Here is a 16,253-nt window from a genome sequence, read left to right as displayed (position 1 = left end):
ACGACCCCTCCCTCCCCCATCCATTAAAAAGGCAAGAAAAATAAAACCCATTACAAGTATGTATAGTCCAGCAAAACAAAACAAAAAATCCCACATTAACCAACCCCCCCCCAAAAAAAAGACAATAAGCTTTGATCTGCATACTTTGGATCCATCAGTTCTCTTTTGGGAGGTGGCAGCATGTTTCATCATGAGTCCTTTGGAGTTGTGGTTGCATATTGTGTTGATCAGAGTTCCTACCAGATTCTGCTTACTTCACTTTGTATCAGTTCTGTAAGTCTTCCTAGGTTTTTCTAAAACCATACCCTTCAGCATTTCTTATAGCCCAGTAGTATTCCATCACTATCATATATACCATTAACTTGTCCTCCAGATTTGTGAGCCCTCAGGTTTCCAACCTCTTGCCCTTACCCTTTCCTGAGGCTATAAACTAAGCCTAGAGTGTCCTTTCCCTCCCCCACTTTCAACTTCTGCTGTAGGTGTGTGTGAGAAAAGAAGAAAGTGTGTGTGACTTCCTGTCTCTGCACTTAAGTCTACTGCTGCCACACAAGATCAATAGATGGTCATTATAAAATCAATCAGGCAACAAGCATTTATTAAGCATCTATTTTTGCCTAGGCAAACCCCAGTACTAGGGTTAAGAAACAAAAATGAAGAAGTTTCTGTTCTCAATTACATTCTATTGAGGGAGCGTATCTCCATGCATATAAGTATACAAAATAAATACAAGATAATTGGCATACTAGCAGCTGTGTGGAATAGGAAAGGCTTCAGGAAGAAGGTATTGCTTAAGCTGAGTTTTGAAGTAACTGACAGATTCTAAGATGTGGAGGGAAAAAAAGGAGTGCATTCCAAGCATGGGGGATAGCCTGTGCAAAAGATGAAACGTGGAAGGCTGTTTGGGGAATAGCAAATGGTCCTATTTGGCTAAAAGAGAGTATGCAAACTGGAGTAATATAAAAAGATATATTTTTTAAAACCCTGCAAGGTAGGCTAGAACCACACAGTGGAGGACTCTAACTGCCATGCAGATGGGTCTGCACTTAATCTTAAACCAGCAATAGAGGAAGTCGCTGTGGTTCTTGAGAAAGAAAATAGCATGGTTAGACTTTTGCTTTAGGAAGATCATTTTGGCAATTGCTATAGACATATATGAGAAGGAAGAAAATGAGAGCTTCGTGCTTAATTAAGATTGGATTTAAAACAGGGGATATCCTCACTTAAATCCAATTTACACACAAATCAAAAGACATCAATCATACCATTTTACCATTTTACCTATGTCAAAGTTCTGTGGAGAAAGGCAGATGACAAAGCAGCAGGTGCAGATATACTGGGAGCTATAGTCACAGCCTTACACACAAGCACCCCAAGCAATAGGGTCATTGTCTCACTGTAATCAGCAGTGGGATTTGATAACGCCCTGTATGTCTGAGCAGCTTTTCAAGGACCATACTGCTCACCTCCTAGTGTGAAGAAGGGGCTAGAAAAAGTGTCCTTAAAATTGTCTGCTTATCCAACAATGGTCTGTTTACTGCAGTAGGCAAGTATCCCACCCCGTGGTCAAAATACAAAAAAAATGTACAAAAACTTCTGCAAAGATGATTCTACTCACCATCGGTACAGGGAATACACACACAGTTATGGACAACACAAAGTCCAGTAGACCTGAAAGATGAACAGCTCTTGGTGTGAGAGAACTCAGCAGATACCTCATCCAAATAGCAGCCCTGAGTGAAATAAGGCTGGGAAATAAAGGCCAGTTTACCAAAGTCGGAGCTGGATACATGTCTTTCTGGAGTGGCCAAAGTAGAGGGAAGGCCCAAGAAGCTGGCCTAGGTTTTGCAATCAAAACTAATCTAGTCAACAAGCTTTTATGCCTGCCAAAAGGAGTGAATGACAGGCTCATGACAATGCAATTGCCAAGGGTAGGAAAGCATCATGCTACCATCATCAGTGCCTATGCTACCAGGAAGAACTCTGACAAGGTCAAAAAAAAATTTTATCAACACCTGGAGACCCTCATCATCAATGTACCGAAAGAGGACGAGCTTATAATTCTGGGTGATTTTAATGCTAAAGTAGGCACAGACTACCAGATACGGCAGGAGTCTTTGGGAGAAATGGAGCTGGAAACAGCAACAGCAATGGTCACTTACTACTGAAGATTTGTGCACGTTATGACCTCATCACCAACACTGTTTTCTATTTACCTAAATGCAATAAAACTTCAGAGATGCACCTTTGCAGTAAACATTGGTGTTTAATAGACTGTGTCATTGTAAGGAGAAGAGATGGACAGGATATAAAAGTGATGAAGGCAATGTGTGGCACAGAGTACTGGACCAGTCATAGACTTATCCTCTCCAAACTAAATATTTGCATTCAACAAAAACAGCGGCCCCAAGGCAAGATGACCAGAATTTTTAATGTTAACAGATTAGAGTGCTTCTCTGAGCGGTAACAATTCATCGAAAACTTAGAAGGAAAGCTGAGCCAATGCACTGTTGGCAACAGTGGAGCAGAAAAGGAATGGGAAACTTTCAGAGATTTGATGTACAGCACTGGGGAAATTCAGAAGCTGCTAAATGAAAAACAAGAACACCATAAGGTTTACTAGCAGGATAATTCATCTACCTCTAAGAAGGCAACATTTAACTCCATCAAAAGTAAAGTACGAGTGAAGCTTAGAAAGATGCAGGATTCTTGATTCACTAAGAAGGCAGGTGAAATTCAGTTTTACACTGATAGTAACAATCAAAAAATTTTTATGATGCCCTAAAGGCCATTTATGGGCCAAAGATGCATAGTGCATTTCAACTACTCATTGCTGATGGAGCCACATTGATTAGTTATAAGGACATGATCCTGGAGAGATGGGCTGAACACCTCCATAGTGTTCTCAACAGACCATCATCAATCAATGCTAAAGCCATTGACCATTTACTTCAGGTTGAAGTCAGCCCCTCTCTAGCCAAATTTCCAACCAAAGAAGAGGTTTTTAATGCCATTAGGCTCCTCTCCTGTGGCAAAGCCTCTGGTGTTGATACTATTCCAGGTGAGACTTACAAGATGAGGAATCCATTGCTCATACAAAAGCTGACTGAAATGTTCCAGGTTATATGGCAAGAGGGGGTTATCCCCCAGGAGTTCAAGGATGCCTCCATTGTCCTTATCTATAAAATTAAAGGAAATAGGTTGTTCTGTGACAATCACAGGGCGGTTTTCTCTTAGTCATTGCTGACAAGACTCTCGCCAAAGTCCTCCTTAATAAATTGATCCTTCATCTAGAAGATGGTCATCTACCTGAGAGTCAGTGTGACTTCAGAAAGGGCCAAAGAATAGTCAATATGGTGTTTGCTGCCTGACAACTCCAGGAGAAATGCCAGGAGCAGAACGGAGGTTTCTACACAACTACTGAAGATCTGTGCACATTATGACCTCATTGATCTGACCAAGGCCTTTGATACTGTTAGTCATGAGGGATGATTAAAAATTATGTCAACGTTTGGTTGCCCAGAGAAGTTCATCAGTATTGTACATCAATTTCAGGACAGCATGCTTGCCCAGGTTCTAGATAATAGACAATGCTCTTGTGCTTTCCCAGTCACCAAAGGAGCGAAACAAAGCTGTGTATTTGTTCCCGTTCTTTTTAGCATGATGTTTTCAGCTATGTTGTCAGACACCTTCAGTGAGGATGAACAAGGTATCAAGGTCAGCTACCACACTAATGGTAAACTATTTAACTTGGAAAGGTTACAAGCCAAGACTAAAGTGGAGGGAGAATTGGTTTGATTTTTTGTTCGAAGATGATTGTGCACTCAATGCAGCCTCTCAAGCTGAGATGCAACAAAGTATCGATCAATTCTCTGCTGCTTGTGCTAATTTTGGCCTAACAAGAAAACACAGGTGCTCTACCAGCCAGCCCCACAGCTTCCATAAATGGAACCATCGGTTACAGCAAATGGAGAAGTTTTGAATACTGTGGAAAAGTTTACTTACCTTGGCAGTGTACTTTCTAGGGATTCACACATTGACAATGAGGTTGATGCACACATGGCCAGAGCTAGCTCAGCATATGGGAGGCTCTGAAGGAAAGTGTGGGAGAGAAGAGGTATTGGACTGACTACCAAACTGAAGGTCTATAGAGCCATTGTGCTGACCTCATTGTTGTACGCCCGTGAAACCTGGACCAGCACCATGCCAGGAAACTTAAATCACTTCCATTTGAATTGCCTTAGGAAGATTCTGAAGATCACCTGACAGGATAAGGTACTGGATACTGAGGCTCTTTCTTGAACTAAACTGGAAAGCATTCAAACACCACTACAGAGAGCACAGCTCTGATTTGCTAGCTACATTGTTCAAATACTAAATGTACACAGAGAACTCACACAAGGTAAGAGCTCACGTAGTGATCAGAAAAAGCATAAAAAGGACACTCTCAAGATCTCTTAAGAATTTTGGAACTGATTTCATGACATGGGAGACACTGGCAAAGGACCACCCAGCATGGCATGACCTCCACAAAGAAGGTGCTGCGCTTTATGAGCAAAGCAGAATTGTAGTAGCTCAAAAGAAACGTGAGATGCATAAATTCAGAGAATCTGCCCCAAATGTTTACACAGACTATTTGTCCCTGGCATTCCGAGCTCATATTAGTCTGATCAGCAGTAGTCAGACACACTGTAACTTTGTGATGTCATTTTTTGGTCCTCTTCAGAATGAAGGACAACAACCAATTAATTGTAATAGCCCAGATGGAACTGTCCTAGGTAGCCAAACATGGCTTGTCCACTATAGGTTCTGGTTAGCAATTATTTGATTAAGCAGATACACAAGTGAACACAAGTTCCCTGGTTCTTCCACTAAGACTCCTTGGTGAGCACCAGGCAAAAGCAGCTTCCCTGAAGTTCTATCAGGTCTAAGAAACCCAAGCCCAATAGGTAGGGCTTGAAGACCCCACACCCATTTTATAGGCCAATGCACAAAAGGTTGGGGGTTGGAAGAGTCAACTCAAACTTCCTCTGGGCCTGTATGTTAGTGTCCTGGACCACAGGCAGAGCCTGAAAGAGTGGTACTGTTTGAGTAGAGAAAAGAGAATAGATCAATAACAAACATTTATTAAGTGTCTACTACGTGCCAGACACTGTGCTAAGTGCTGGATATGAGAAGAGGTAGAACTGACCCAATAGGACAACTCACTGGATATGGGAACAAGGGAAAGGAAAGAGTGGAAGATGATTTCTAGTTTGGAACCTGGGTGACAGGAAGGATCCTCAACATTAATAGAAAGGTTAAGAAGAGAAGCAGGTTTAGGGGGAAGATAACAAGTTCAAATTTGGACATGTGCAGTTTGAGGTTGAGCAGGTTAAAAATTAGTACGAAATATGAAACGAACACAATCAAGATACAAGATATGATGCAATTAGAGCAAAAGAGAAATGCAGACCAGGAACTATGGGAAAATTAGAGGAAGGCTCAGCAATTCCTGGCCTGGCTCAAGCTGAATGAATCTCTAACCCTTTGTCTTAGCTTCTGAGATTCAGGTCTATGAATCCCAAATGGGGTCACAAAGAGTTAGACACAACTGAACAACAACAAAATATTCTTCTTACTTTTCACATGGTACTTTTCATGCTCCCTTCTCTCACCCAGCAATCTCTCCTTCCTTCCCCTCTCCAGCCCTCCTACTCTTAGGTCACAGGCTTTTTGATTGGGTGATCCCAGCCTAAAACCTAAACCATTTATATCCTTCCTTCCCCATCACCCATCATTGACTCTTTACTTCTTAACTCTGGTCAATGAACCCTTGTTAGAGACTACATAGAAATTTTCAATTCCATTCATCATATATTTATCCGAGGCCTACTTTGTGCGTGGCACTGTAATAGACCTTAAGAATACAAAGGATTTTTGTGGTTGTTTTTATTTTTAATGAGACAGTTCTGGCCATTGGATTGCTTACAGTCTCCTAATTGGGCTTGGACATATACACAAACAAACGCAATATAAGGGAGATTGTGATAAGGAACAAGGAGAGAACCAGACAGAATGCTCTAGGGAAACATGAGGAGGATCATTTTTAGTTGGGATAGGAGGTAGGGAGAAAAATCAGGGAAGGCTTTGTAAAGCAGGGTGCCCCCAAAGGGAGCAAAGAGTTTCAACAGGAAGTAATCAGGAAAGAGGGCATTTCAAACCTGAGGGATGGTATATGTGAAGGTAGAGATGGTAGGACAAGATCAGGAAACAGGGAAAAGCCCAGCTTGAGAACAAAGAATGGCCAAAGGGAAATAAGAAATGAAGAATAAGGGAGCAAAGGCAACTGAAGCCACACTCTAAATTCCAGGCTAAGGAGTTTCTATATTTTCTTACAGGCAATAAGGACCCATTGAAGGTTATTTTTAGCTTGGGAGTAGCATGGTTTATGCAGAATAGAAAGGATATGGTCTCCAACCACAACAGGTTCCAGGAACACAGTGACAAGGAAACTAGTGCATCACCTTGGACTAAGATTAAACTGAAATCTCCCTCAGTTCCTCTTTTTGAGCCAATAACAGGGTTATGTTAACCTCATCTTCCTTCTCTTATCCCAAAGAAATATATGATTGGCTCCTTCTGTAAAAATTTTCTAGCATTCTTTCTATAGACAAACAGACAGAAAGTACCAGGCATCTGGCACCAGGCCTAGTCCTATCTACCTGCCTAGCTCCACTCTGCTCTCTTGGCTACTGACTCTGCTCCTTGGCTTTTCTGGTAAATGGGGATCTCAAGCATAGAACAAGGTCTCCCGGGCCCACTCAGACCCTAGATGGGAGGGGGCCAAGATGCTGCAGACTAGACTCCAGAGATTCCTGGCACACCTGGACAGACCAGCCTAGGCTGACAAATAGGTAGCTGCCAATGTTCCCATCCCTTCAGACCAGCTCTAAGAAAGGACTAGAAACTATTTGCTGATGTAGCTTACACATAGCTAGCTCGCTTATTTTTAGCACTTTAGGGTTTATAGAACTCTTTACTTCCAGTGCTCCCAGTGAAATAAACAAAGTAGGCATTAAAACCCCATTTTTCAGGTAGAGAAAGTGATGCCCAAAGAAATTCTATTTCTAGTCACACAGATGGTAATCTGTGATGACGAAGAATACAAGCTGTCTTGACCCCAAGTCCAGTGGACTTTTTATTAGGACGAGAAGCTCCATTGTCTGTGGTTTAGGAACTTTCTATAAGTAAAATGGTCTCCTCTGAGTATTCGGTGTCAGCATAGGTACAGCGAGGTAGTGTGCATGGTGACCTGGCTAAGGAAAGAGACCTGGACTGACTTTGTCTGGGTCCTAACTCAGTGTCTTACCCTGGGTGAATCATTTAACTGCTCCTACGTATCAGTATTCTCATCTGGAAAATGAGAGAATGACAGTAGACTATAATAATGAAATAACAACAGACATTTTAAAATTGTTTTTTTCTGTTTACAAAGGTTGTTCAGTCATGTCTAACTCTTTGTGGCCCCTTAGGGGTTTTCTTAGCAGAGATACTGAAGTGGTCTGCCATTTCCTTCTCCAGATCATTTTACAGATGGGGAACTGAGGCAAAGCAAACGGAGTGAAGTGACTTGCCCAGGGTCACACAGCTAATAAGTGCCTGAGATCGGATTTGAACTCTTCAAGATGGGTCTTCCTGACTCCAGGCCTAGTGCTCTAACCACTGTCCCACCTAGCTGCCCCTCCTTTACAATGTGATTTCACACATAATATCCACAAGAAACAGATAATATGTTTATTATCACCCCATTTTACTAGGGAGAAAAATGAGACAGAGCATTTAGGCAAATTTCCTGATGGTCTATTCAATACTAAGTGGTAGAGCTGGTCTGCAATTCAGCTCTTTTGACTACAACGATCTTTAAGTTCCTTGCCAACTCAGCTGAATAAGTAATTATTAAGTGTCTATTATGTGTAAGGCCCTATGCTAGCTACCAGCAATGCCCAGATAAAAAATAACATGGTCACCAGTCTGTTAGAAGAGAAATCTTAACTTTTTGTGCATTCTGGATCCTTCTGGCAATCTGGTAAAGCCTATGCCCCTTTCTTAAAATAATATTTTTAAATGCATAAAAAATGCATAGGACCACAAAGCAACCCAATTATATTGAAAAACAGCTATTAAAATATTAGAAAAAAAGTTCATGGACCCCAAGTTAAGAAGCCCTACTCTAAGAGCTAACACTATGTTTGCGCTAGTGTGACACACACACACAGCTTAATGAGATACAAGATAGACGGTGCAATGGATAAAGCACTAGGTCTGAAGTCAAGAAGATCTGTGTTCAAATCTGGCCTCAGTTTCTTCCTAGCCACGTAAGGTCATTTGACCTCTGTTTCCTCATTTATAAAACAGGGATAATAATAGTATGTTCCTCCTAAAGCTGTTGTGAGAATCAAATGAGATAACATTTATAAAGTGCTTAGCACAGTGCCTGGCACATAGTAGGTATTTGTTGGTTTTATTCAGTCCTTTCGGTCATGTCCAATTCTTGGTGACCCTATTTGGGGTTTTCTTAGCAAAGATACTGGAGTGGTTTGCCATTTCCTTGTCCAGATCATTTTACAGATGAGGAAAATGAGGCAAACAGGGTTAAGTGACTCGCCCAGGGTCACACAGCTAGTGTCAGAGGCCAGATTTGAACACATGAAAATGCATCTTCCTGATTCCAAGCCCAATATTCTATCCACTGAACCACATATCTGCCCCATAGTAGGTGTTACATAAACACTATAATGGTGACAATGATGATGACAATAGCCACAATGATGATGGCAATGATAGCAACAAAGATGATGATGATGATGTGATTATCCAGACCAAGTTCTCTAGGAACCTAGAAGGGAGACCTCCCAGTTCCAGGTCCTAACTCAGCCTGAAAGGGCCTCAAGGCTCCATCTTCCCAAGTCCTTGAGCCCTACGCCCCCTAACTTGAGCTTCAGGTGACCTTTAAGTCTTCCTTCCTCTCTCCGGTAACATCTAGCTCCTCCTAACTTCTCATTCACAGGAACTCAAGAGCATGGACTCTTACTTCATTTCTGTCTTTGTCTCTCCAGTATTCACAACAGTGCTCAGCACAAAGTAGCTGTTTGACAAATGTTTGTTGATAGAAGGAATGAATGATTGAAGGAAATAATGGGGCAAAATGGAAATGCAAAATCTGAAGGAGAAATCGCTTCCAGCCAGAGGATTTGGGAAGAATTTATGTAGTAGATGGTAGCCAAGTTCAGCCTGCAGGTGGGAGGGAGCTGGAAAGCTATAGGCTAGACTCCGTGTAGCAGATGGAAAAGAGGGAAGGAAGAGAAAGATTCCAAGGGGCAAAGAAAAGGAGGAAGTGCATTTCAAGAGTGAAGGACAACTTGTGCAGATGCATGGAAGTAGAATATGGCAGAACAAAATCAGGGAACATCTAGTAATACAGAGAACATAAAATGGAGTCATAGAAAATGAGACTGATCAAACAGGGCTGGAGCCAGATTATGAAGGGCTTTGGAAGCTCAATTCAGGAGAGTACATGGAGTGGAGATGGGGCGTATTTTAATCTAGGAGCAATAGAGAAACACATAAGAGTTTTCATCAAGGGGCAGCTAGGCGGCGCAGTGAGCAAAGAACCAGCCCTGGAGTCAGGAGGACCTGAGTTCAAATGCGACCTCAGACACCTAACACACTTACTAGCTGTGTGACCTTGGGGGAGTCGTTTAACCCCAATTGCCCTGCTCTCCCCCTCCAAAATAAAAGAGTTTTCATCAACGCAGTCACATGTTATTATCAATATTCACACAGTATCTCTGTTCATTAGTATTTACTTCTCACCATCTGCGTGACCTTTGGTAATTTATTTCATCTCTCTGGGCTCTGGCTTCCTCATTTGTAAAGGGAGATTTGGACAAGATGATCTCCAAAGCCTTTCCAGCTCAAAATCCTATGATAAATCGAGACACTAGTGTGTATACACTGGGTGCCCACCAGCATGTTCATACCCTTCCACTCAGTTCCTCCCTCAACTCCCTTCACTGTGCCCTTGGACATGTGCAGCAAGTCCTCCTGGTCTCACCTGGTGTAGAATTGACTACAGGACCCCTTGGTAAATTTGGTTTGACCACCCTAAGCTAAGAGAGGAGTGGCAAGCCCAGAGTATTTGCCATCCCCAAGAGAAAGAGTCTTGTGGAGAACGGGTTGACAGAGACTTGGACAGTTCAGCCAGTTACACCAATTGCCCAAAGAGATGATTTTCTAAAATGATGAGAGTAGCTTTTGTGATGACGCTTTGTGGGCTGTGAATGATGAAGCGATCTATCCCAATCTGGTGAGACCTAGCAAAAGAAATCCAAATCACAACGGAACAAACAGAATGAGGTACGTACATTTCCCATTATCTTACCTGCTGCCGGAACTGTAACAAGGATGTTTTCAGTGAGACTACAGAAGATGAGCCTGCTTCAGAATACTTTTCTCCAATTACAAAAAGCAGTCATTTTATTCATCTGTACAATAGTCCAAAGAATGTCAGATATATGAGAGTAATAGCAGGATGGTGATTCGTCCCTGGTCTGTTGCTCTCTGAATTCCGTCAAAAAGGTGAGAAAATTTTTCAGATACTGACAACAATAATAACTGAACACATCCAGCATCAAGGTTTTCAAATTGCTTTACATATATTATGTCATGAGATCCTGAGAACGATAAAGTAGATCCTAACACTATAAAGCACATTCTTGAGGTATCATCTACAATTTAAGGATGAGGAAAGCCAGGTTCAAAAGGTTAAGTTGCAAGAGTTATATAGCAACTTATTAGAGATAGGATTTGGTCCCAGGCCTCACCTGATGTCAAGTCCAGTGGTCTTTCCCTAAAGAAATCCGTCCTTCAATACACATGCTTCTATTGTCTGCCAAGCAGACGAGGGCAAAAACAAGGCTCTGCCCCATGGAGGCTATAGTCCATTAGGGGAAACAACATATTCATATAAAAATAAATACAAAAATGTACAAAGTAAATGGAATGTTGTTGAGGGGGCAGGAAGGGAAGGGTGGTGCTAGCAGACAGGAGAACAGGAAAGGCCTCATGTGGTGGCGCTTAAATTGGACTCCAATGTGTCTGCTCCATGTCATCACTGATTTCAGAATTACAAGTCTTCTCCCTCCTTCCTCCCCCTCAGGCCTCTTCCCAAATTCTGGTTCTGGTCTCTCAGGATGGATCCCATCCTGGGTCAGAACACTGGGGATTCCAGGATAGGGAACACATATCCAATCTTTCATTTTCCTTGCAGGATTCCAAGACCAGAAGGAGGTCTCAGTGCTATAGCCCAAGGATCCCATGTCTGTGGCAGAGGGAGAGGCAGTCACCCTGAACTGCACAGTGCCTGGCATTCTACCACCAGGACCAGTGAGATGGTTCAATGGTAAAGGATCCCAGAGACGGGAAATTTATGATTCCAAAGGAGATATACTTCCCCCAAATAAAGGGGGAAGTCCCACCTACCAGCAATACAGACTTCCCCATCAGCATTGCCAATATTACTCCAGAGAACTCAGGCACCTTCTACTATGTGAAGTTCAAAAAGGGGAACCCTGTAACAGAGTATAAATCTGGTAGGGGCACCAAGCTGACTGTGAGAGGTAAGTACAGAGCCCTGGGACTACCAACCTTGTCTCAAGAGGAATCACAAGACAAGGACTCAAGCTCAGGTCCTCAAGAGACCTCTCAAGTCTTCCTGGGGATGCTAAAAGAACAGAGCAGAGCAAAGGATGTTCCAGCTTCAGTATAAAGCCCTCATGGGGATGTGCTAAAGGTCTGTCCCTGGACCTCAGGCCTCCCTGATCTGCATCTATCCCTGGGCCTCAGGCCTCCCTGATCCACATCAGATTCCAGGGTCCAGCTCCCCTTGGAAGCATCCAGGGAACCTTAGCCTCCTCCTATAAGGCTTTCATATTTCACTCTCATCTTAACCTTGACTTAAACCTGACCCAAGACCTTGGCCAACTTGAGAGAAGGATAATGGTATCTTCCCCCCCAAGAACAGCCCTGATAATTTGTGACTGACCCAGGTGGAAGCTCATGCCCAAACTCTTTAGTCCTTACTATTATCTCAGGCTCTAGGCCAATCGGGAACCCTTTTGGTGGCATATCTCCTTGAGATCAGAGACCAATGGTACCAGGATACTAATAAATGTTTCAACATAACTGATTGTCAAACCCAGGATTAGCTCTCTCTTTTCCTTCTTCTCCTACCTCTAGGACCACTCCAGATCTCAGAAGTAGGATCTGGTGGTTATTTAGGAGATGACAGAGTATATATTTAACTACCATGCAATACTATTAGCCACTATGTGATTCTTTCTATTACACAGTGTTGATTAGGAATTGAAAGATCCAAGCTTATTCTTGTAGTTAGGATTCGTCCCCATAAGTGCTAAGCATATGTGACCTCAAAGAGTAGACAGCCTCTCCCCACTGATTCTCGTTGGGAGACTAATTGCAGACTAATTGTACGAGAGGTAGTTCACATGAATTTATCCAATCAAAGTCAACTCTGAGCCCCTCGCCTGTTGGGAATTTCACCTCATTCCTCAACTAACTGTATTTCATTGAATTCTACCCAAGCGACCTTGGTAAAATGTCATCACTTCTTAAAAGGAAGGCAAGTGTCCTTGGGTGCACAATTTCTTCTTGACAATAAAAGCATGAAAACACAATGTAACTCAAGCTATAATGCCATGGGATGAAATAAATGAGGCGTGCTAAAGTTTGGCCAGTCAGAAGGAAACCTCTGAGACTGTGACTGCTAGACTGAGCTCTGTGACTATGATGGAAAAGATTATGACTTGGAGCGTCTAGGCGGGACATTTCAGTTTTCACTGGAGGAAGGGACCAGGGTAATGTTCACTTGGCTGGAGAACTTTTTATGATAATGATCAAAGTTGCAGTGGCATCGACCATCCACTAGCAGAATTTCAAGGTTTCTGGAGCAATCAGCAGAGGATGGCAATTAGAGGGGAAAGTCTCTTCAGGTGTTTTGTGATGCAATTTCAAAGAGGCAAGCAATCTTGCTATTATAGGTTAGGCTCCTATGGCCAAGTTGTTGTTCAGTCGTTTCAGTCATGTCTGATTCTTTGTGACCCCATTTGGGGTTTTCTCAGCAAAAACACTGGAATGGTTTGCCCTTTTCTTCTCCAGCCCATTTTACAGATGAGGAAATGGAGGCAAATAGGGTTAGGTGACTTGCCCAAGGTCGCTCAGCTAATAAATGTGTGAGGCCAGATTTTAATTCAGGTCTTCCTGACTCCAGGCCCAGTGCTCTATCCAGTGCACCACCTACCTGCCCATTACAGTCAGGTTACTGATCTCTAGGACTAAGAACACTGAAAGGCGTGGCTGGAACAGATTGACACTGCAGATAGTGGTCATTCCTTGGGGTCAAAGGGAGTACAGTAAAAGTCTCTTTCCTTCTTTCTTTCTCTCTCTGTCTCTGTCTCTCTCTATCTCTCTCTCTCTTTCTCTCTCTCTCTCTCATCCCTCAAAGTACTTTTTACATAATTTTCTATATTTTCCAAGGTAGGAGGGAGTCACGAGCCTAAGTATCTCATCCTTTCTATTTTGCTTTCTACCCTAAACCTGAAAACTTTGCCAGACAGTAACAGCTGCTGGCTACAAACATCTACTGCTGGGTTTTGTACTAGTAGCCTCTCTCAGAATCAGGCTGTTAATGGTACTATGTATGCACCATTAGTATGGTGCATAATACAGTACCTGGTACTTAGGTGATACATAGGCAATTCAGAATTCAGGTTTTCTAGGAAATAACACAAGTCAGCTTGCTTAGTCCCCACAGCTGTATATCCTAAAATCTGGGAAAGAGATTACGAGCCATTTTGCAACTTATGTTTGATTCACAAATCCAATAGGACCAGTAATTAAATGAGGACTCTGGTTCCACCACCGACGAGCTTGAGATCTATTATAAAGGAAACTCCTACAAACTGATGTTTTTATACACAATGTCCTTTTGCTGACAGGGACCTCCAGCTATTGTGTAAGAAATGGCTCATTGGAAGTGCTGCAGGGAGACATGTCTCATTGGCAAACCCAGGCAAAGAGTAATCTGCCACCGCCATGCTGTCCTAGAGACCTCAGTCCTGTTTTGATTTGCCAGTCAGTCAACAAATATTTATTAAGTTTACTACATATCAAGTATTTACTAGGCTTACTCTATACCACACACTGCACTTAGCACTGGGAATACAAATACAAGCAAAACAGGCCCTGCCCTCAAGGAGCTCATAAACTAATGAGGAAGAAAGCACACAAAAGGAAACTGAAAAGAGGTACCAAGTGCATAGCATACAGACATGATGGAAAATTCCAGAGGACTGCAGCCTAGTGGAAAATGAAGAGATGGCTGGCCTGGACGTCCTATCTAAATGGAGGTTCTGGGAAAAGTCCTCTACCTTCTAATCAGAGGGAGAGGCCCTGGGAGCAGAAGGCATTTCAGGTATAAATCTGTGAGTTCCAGGACTGGAGTGATCTTTCAGGATGAAGAAGCTCCTGGGGCATGATAGGGAAGTCCAGAAGAGTCGCATCATTCCCCATTTCATCCCTCATCTCTAGTCTCCCACTGGTGGCCAAAGACTCAAATATCTGTGCATTTGAAAGTGGGGGCAATGAGCAATTAGAGTGAAAGGGATGCTACATAACAAATTCAGAAATAACATACCAAGGAGAGGTTTATTAAAATTCCAATGAAAGACAACCACCCAGTTCCACATTTACTTCAATATCTCAAAAGATGGAGGATGTTGTCCCTCTGGGTAACTACTCCACCGATGCTGATTGCCGACCCTCCCCATCTAAGGAGAAAGCAGCTCCCAAGTCTTGGCAGATAACATTTATTTTCCGAATAAAATAGGAGGAAAAGGCACCTGATGGCAAAAGGCTTTGGGGGGCGGTACTGGGGAAAGAACGGAGATTTTAAAACAGCTGCCAAGTAGCAAAGAAAGTCAATTAAGGAAGGAAGAAAAGAAGCATTTATTAAGCACCTGCTATGTGCCAGGCACTGTGCCAAGTACTTTACAAATATTGTCTCATTTGATCCTCACAATCATGGAAGGCAGATGTTGTCATTACCCCATCTTATGGTTGAAAAAACTGAGACAGACAGAAGTTAAATGACTTGCCCACGGTGACACAGTTGGTACTTGTCTGAGACCAGATTTGAAATCAGATCTTCTTTACTCCAGGACCAACACTCTATCCATTCTAGCACCTAGGTGCCTCTAAAGGATAAGCTTTACCATGCAGCAGTACTTAAATGCCCAGGTGAGATTAGGTAACATGAATTTATAGTGGACCCATTTGACCCATCACTATGATTTCCTCCAGCAACATTCAGCAGCTCTGGAGTACAAGTAGAGAAGGAGACTGAATGGTGGGGGTGATCCAGAGTTGAGGTTTCATCAGGTGGGAATGGCAGTACTATAAGGTCAAAACTAAGAGGATACCTGAGTTCAGCTCTGGCCTCAGATGCTTACTAGCTGTGTGACCCTGTTTGTCTCAGTTTCCTCATCTGTAAGATGAGCCGGAGAAGAAAACAGCAAACCACTCCAACATCTTTGGCAAGAAAACCCCAAAAAGGGTTACAAAGAGTTGGACACAACTGAACAGCAACAACAAAGTGTTTTACATGCAATTTATTGGCAAGCAGCAATCTGCACCACAAAAAAAATGAATTTGCTCTACCTTGATAGGGACAGTATTACCAGTTACTAGGAAGACTTATATGAATTCATGCGAAATGAAAGGAGCAGAACCAAGAGAACAGGATACACAGTCACTGCAATATGATCCACTGCCAATGACTTAGCTACTCTGATCAAGACAATCATCCAAAGGACTCATGATGAAAAATGCTGTCTGCCTCCAGAGAGAGAACTGATGATCTCTGAATGCATACTGAAAAGCACTTTTTAACTTCATAATTATATTATTTTGTTTGTATTTTCTCTTGTAAGGTGGCTAATATGAAAATATGCTTTGCATGACCTCACATGTATAAATGAAATAAAATTGTTTTCTTCCCAAGGAGGGAGGACGAAGGGAGAGAATTTGGAGCTCAAAATGGAGTCCTAAAATGGAAAAGAATAAACATCAAGGCAAGCAAAGAACCCAGGCCTGGGTTCACAGCCCATGTGTTGGGTCTCAGTGGGGAAGACCAAAGG

This window comes from Trichosurus vulpecula, chromosome 3 (assembly GCF_011100635.1).
Source record: "Trichosurus vulpecula isolate mTriVul1 chromosome 3, mTriVul1.pri, whole genome shotgun sequence".
NCBI lineage: Eukaryota > Metazoa > Chordata > Mammalia > Diprotodontia > Phalangeridae > Trichosurus > Trichosurus vulpecula.
This window is presented reverse-complemented; position numbering follows the sequence as displayed.